The sequence below is a fragment of the Apium graveolens genome, chromosome 10, assembly GCF_009905375.1.
Source record: "Apium graveolens cultivar Ventura chromosome 10, ASM990537v1, whole genome shotgun sequence".
NCBI classification, from domain to species: Eukaryota; Viridiplantae; Streptophyta; class Magnoliopsida; order Apiales; family Apiaceae; genus Apium; species Apium graveolens.
The window spans coordinates 1,818,607-1,824,604 of NC_133656.1; positions in this window are offsets into that span (position 1 = coordinate 1,818,607).

Consider the following 5,998-nt stretch of genomic DNA (forward strand, 5'->3'; position numbering starts at 1 on the left):
ACATATAACTTTTGTCTAAAAGATAATTGAAAAAGAAATTATCTGAGGTTACTAACAAGCCTCAAGTAAAAAGTCCTAAAAGAAATAGGAATGGTAAGCAAGGTATTTCTAAGAATTCTAATTATAAGGTTGTTCCCAATGCTCCTAGAAAAACTTGTTTTAACTATGGTAATACTAATCATCTTGCTATTAATTGCAGGAGGAGTAAGAAAATGAAAATTGCTATTCCTGAGTCTGATGTTAGGGGTAGATCAGTATTTTATAAACCACAAAATCCTTGTTTTCACTGTAGTAGTAGTTGGCATTCGATTTATACTTGTAGTTCCTATCATAAGCTGTATCACAACTATTATGAACCTTTGCCTAAATTTAATAAAGTTGCTTGTGTGCTTAATTCTCTTGGTTCTACTAAATCTGCTTCTGACAAGACAAATCCTGACAAAGGAAAAACTGTCAGAAGTACTCCTAACTCACAAAGGCTTAAGTTGTCCAAAAAGAGGGCCCAACAAGTGTGGGTCCTTAAAAATCCTTCTAATTAATTATTCCCCTGACTGCTGGGTAACAAGAAAAATACACTTGTCTTGGATAGTGGATGTTCAGGACACATGACTGGAAATAAATCCCTGCTGTCAGAATTTGAGAGGAAAGTTGGCCCAGATGTATCTTATGGAGATGGAAATATAGGACACACTCTGGGATATGGCAACTTGATAATTAGAAAGGTAGCAATAGAGAATGTAGCTCTGATGGAAGGACAGAGACATAATCTTATAAGCATCAGTCAAATCACTAACAGAGGTTAACATGTGGTATTCTATGACTCACACTGTGAAGTTATCCATAACAAGTAAAAAAAAACTGTCTTGATAGGATATAGACATGGAAAAATATATGAAGCAAGGCTACATGAAAGTCTTGAGAGAGAAGCTACATGCCTTATCTCAAAGGCATCAGTAGATGAGAGCTGGAACTGGCACAAGAAGCTCTCACATCTCAACTTCAATTCAATCAATAAACTTGCCAAGAAGGAGATGGTAAGAGGATTACGAAATATGCTATACTCATCTGATGGTCTTTGTGATGCTTGCTAAAAGTCCAAACAAAGAAGAGTATCTTTCAAAAGCAAAACATAATTCTCTAATTCTGAGCCATATCACATGCTATACTTGGATCTCTTTGGACCAATGAAAATAATGTCCATCAACAAGAAAAAGGTACACACTTGTAATTGTTGATGATTTTACTAGATATACTTGGGTTTATTTTCTACACAGGAAGGATGAAAGTCCAAAAATTCTTCTGGATCATATAAGGTAAATTGAAAATAGATCCACCCATAAAGTGAAAATATTGAGAAGTGATAATGGCACTGAATTTAAAAATTCAAAAATGGAGGAAGTTTGCAAGTACAAAGGCATACAACAATAATTCTCAGCTCCTGGTACACCTCAACAAAATGGTGTTGTTGAGAGGTGTTGGATTTTTAACGCAGCGGGGGCATGGCAAAACATTTTTACACATACAAAATCCAAATAAAAGCATATAAATCGTGAATAAAAATTCGAGGGATCGAATCTAACCTTTTAAAATAATTCGGAGACAATGATCAGAGATCCTTAGCAGTTGCTCCTCAAGTGTGAAGCACTCCACCGGTATCCACCAAGAAAACGATGTTAAGGAGGAGGAAGGAGGTGGAGAGAATTGGGTTTTCCAAACTTTTTGGGTTTTCGGGTTCGATGTAGGTTAGAATAAAATAGGGTCTATAATAGTGTATTTATAGGCAAAATTTTCAGCTGAAATTTTCCCATAAATAATATTATTATTATCCCATTTATTATTCTCATTAATAATTAAAATACCTTTTAATTATTAATCCTTTTTCTAAACACTTTAGAAATAATTCTCTCTCTTGATTTAATTTCCAAAAATTAAATCCTTAATTAATAATATTAAGAACTTTTCTTAATTAATTTATAATCAATTAAATCTCATTTAATCCATTATTAAATTTGCCAATTATTTATTTATTTCATAAATAAATAATTATTAGCCATTATTAATTAATTCCTCCACCATTAAATCATTCTCTTTTTATGGTGTGACCCTGTAGGTTCAATATTAAGCCGGTAGTAGAAATAAATAATAATAAAACTATTTTATCATTATTTATATAAATTCTCTAATTTATTAAATATTATTAATTAATTAATCACATTTATTCTACATCGTGAGGGATACTTCTCAGCATATCGCGACTATCCGGATAATATGAATTCACTGCTTAGAATATCAAGAACCTATTCAGTGAATAGTTACCGTACAATAAACTCCTTCTACCCTACAATGTCCTGATTAAATACAAGGCATGGATCTCGTGTCAAGCCTATCTAATTTAATCACTTGCTTACCATTTACTATGCTTAGTTCTATGCAAATTAGAAACTCCTTTCTAATTTCATTCACTCTGGCCAGAGATTCCTGAACTAGCATAAGTGGATCAGCCTTGAACATTCGCTTCCTTCACTGGAAGGGGTAAATCCTTTATTGATCATACACTATCTTCGTGTACAAATTCCTATACCCAGAAGAGCCCTAATAATTGTCCCTGGAGACTAAGAACTAAACCAAAGCATAGTTCAGTGTACACAAGATGACTATGATGACCTCAAGTCTAAGGATACTTGTACAACTATCACTATGTGAACAACTGCTGACACGTGAGTGAACTCCATCAGTTGTTCAGCTGTACGAGTCATGTTCAATGAACTTATTCAATAATAATCACCTACATACTAGCTATAGTGTCACCACATAAATGTCTATGAGAACAGACATCCTTCATAATGAAGCAAGCATAGTATGTACCGATCTTTGCGGATTATTAATTACCAGTTAGTAATCCTATGACCAGGAACTATTTAAGTTTAGAGTTATCATCTTTTTAGGTCTCACTATTATGATCTCATCATAATCCATAAAAAGCTTTACTCTAAACTATGGTATATCCTATTTAAACACTTAAATAGATAAAGCCCGTAATAAAAACAAAACAAGTCTTTATTAATATCAATGAAATCAAAACAGATTACATAAAAGTCATTCCTAAATCCTAATACATGATTGGACTTAGGACATATTCCTTTCAATCTCCCACTTGTACTAAAGCCAATCACTCTGGTATCTAATACCCATCTTGTCTTTATGACGATCAAAGTGACTTTCATAAAGTAGCTTTGTGAGTGGGTCTGCTATGTTATTATGTGTGTCAACTCTATTTCAATACAATATAAAAAATGTTACCACGCTCCTACTAACCCTTTTGTAGACGCATGGTTCATCTACGTTTTTGATAAAATCAAACTCTTTGATTGTCTCATCAAAACGAATGTTCCATCTTTCGAGAAGCTTGCTTTAAACCACATATGGTTCGCAGCAGCTTACACACTAGGTTTTATTTCCCTTGGAAAGAAAACCATCTGGCTAATTGCCAGATCTCATAGTTGTAGTAAGCAGCATTCGCAAGCAAAATCCGAACTGATTTTAACAGGGCTACAGGTAAAAGGTTTCATCAAAGTCAATCCATTGCCTTTGTTTGAATTCTTTTGCCACAAGCCTGCCCTTATAGGTCTCCACCTGGCCATCTGCTATAATCTATCTTTTGTATACTGTATACATAGATTCCATTCCGGATTTCATGGCACTATGCCATTTCTCTGAGTCAACACTACTCATAGCCTCATTATAGGTCACAGGATCGTCATCATCAATGATCGACAACTCTTTGTCATTCTCAATGACAAGGCCATATTACCTCTTAGGTTGGCGAGACACTCTCCCTGAACTATGAATGGGCTGTTCCACAAAAGGTTGTTCAGTCAGAACAGGTGTTTCCACTTGATCCGTAGTAGTATGCTTCTTGAAATTCATCAAGTTCAATTTTGCTCCCACTGTTTCCTTCAAGGCTAAACTCCTTTTCCAAGAAGGTAGCATGTCTGGAGACAAACACCCGATGATCGATGTAAAAGTAATACCCTAAAGTCTCTTTAGGATATCCCACAAAACCACATTTTACGGATCGATATTCCAGCTTATCTGGGTCAACTTTCTTGACATAAGCTGGACATCCCCAAATCTTAACGTGTTTAAGACTCGGTTTCCTTTCTTTCCATATCTCATACGAAGTTTGAGGAACAAATTTTAGAAGGCACCATATTCAGTAAATATGCTGAGGTTTCCAATGCATAACCCCATAGGAATACTGGAAAATTTGCATAGCTCATCATGGACCGAACTATGTCTAACAACGTTCGATTTCTCCTTTCAGATACCAATCTGGAGGAGTCCACTAGGAGACTATACCATTTACTTTGAGATAATCTAGAAACACTCCATTAAAGTATTCACCACCTCGATCTGATCGAAGAGTTATAATACTGTGTTTGGTTGTTTCTCCACTTCATACTTATATTCTTTGAACTTTTCAAAGGCCTCAGACTTGTGTTTCATCAAACACATATCCGAATCTAGATCTATCATCTATGAAAGTAATGAAGTATGAAAATCCACCCAAAACATTGGTCCACATACATCTGTGTGTACCATTCCTAGCAAATTTGCAGTCCTCTCTCCATGTCTACTAAATGGAGACTGCAGTGCCACTATAAAGTGAGATTTTCATCATCCCTTTTCTTTTATTAGTTTGTTCAATCTGAAGCAAATTATGTCACATATATATACAGACCATTATTTAAAGCACCACGTCCATAAAGAATATTATCTCTAAGAATAGAACATTCATTATTCTCAATAATAAATGAAAATCCAGCCAAGTCTAACATGGGAATAATATTCCTCACAATCGAGGGAACAAAATAACAATTATTTAAAATAATAGTCTTGCCCGTAGGCATATGTAAATGAAATGATTCTACATCTTCAGCAGCAACTCTTGCTCCATTTCCATCAGTAGAATCACCTCCTCTTCCTCAAGAGTCCTACTTCTCCTTGGTCCCTGCAACAAATTACATATATGAGAACCACAGGCGGTATCTAATACCCAAGTAGAAATGACATATTAACTTCTATCATGAACATACCTGAATCAGAAGCGGTAGTCTCACTACCCTTCTTCTTCAATTCTGCAAGGTAAACCTTGCAGTTCCTCTTCCAGTGCCCCATCTTATTACAGTGAAAGCAAACAAGTTTGCTCTTGGGGTTTTCAGCTTTTGGTGGAACCGGCGTTTTCTCACCTACTTTCTTCTTCTTGGAAGAGTTCCTCTTCCTTTTCTTAGGATTGGAACCTTCAACAATTAGAAGAACAGAACTCTTCTTAGGGGGAAAATTCGATACCGCAGTCTTCAACATGTTGTGGAGTTCAGGAAGGCTGACATCCAACTTATTCATGTGAAAGTTCACAACAAATTGCGAGAACGAACTCGGAAGCGATTGCAAGACCAAGTCTTGGCTCAGCTCCCCATCCATGGCAAAACCAAGTTATCCAAGACGTTCAATCAAATTGATCATCTTAAGTACATGGTCATTCACAGATGATCCCTCAGACATCCTTCACCCGAACAACTCCTTCGATATCTCATATCGAGCTGTCCTCCCTGCCACATCATACAACTCTTGTAGATGCATGAAGATAGTGTGAGCATCCATATGCTCATGTTGCTTCTGTAGCTCAATGTTCATAAAAGCTAGCATGATGCATTGAGCAACATTTGCATCATCTATCCACTTACGATACACAACATGTTCATCATTATGTGCATCACTAGCAGGTTCAGTAGGCTTAGGTGAGTCAATCACGTATTCCAGCTTCTCAATCCTGAGAACAATTCTCAAGTTTCGAAGCCAGTCAGCATAATTAGGACCAGTCAATTTGTGAGCATCTAGTATGCTCCTGAGTGATAGTGCAGAAGACATAATATATATTGTAAATCTGTAAATGATAAACACATAACAACACTTAGCAAATATTCGATTTCATTTTAAA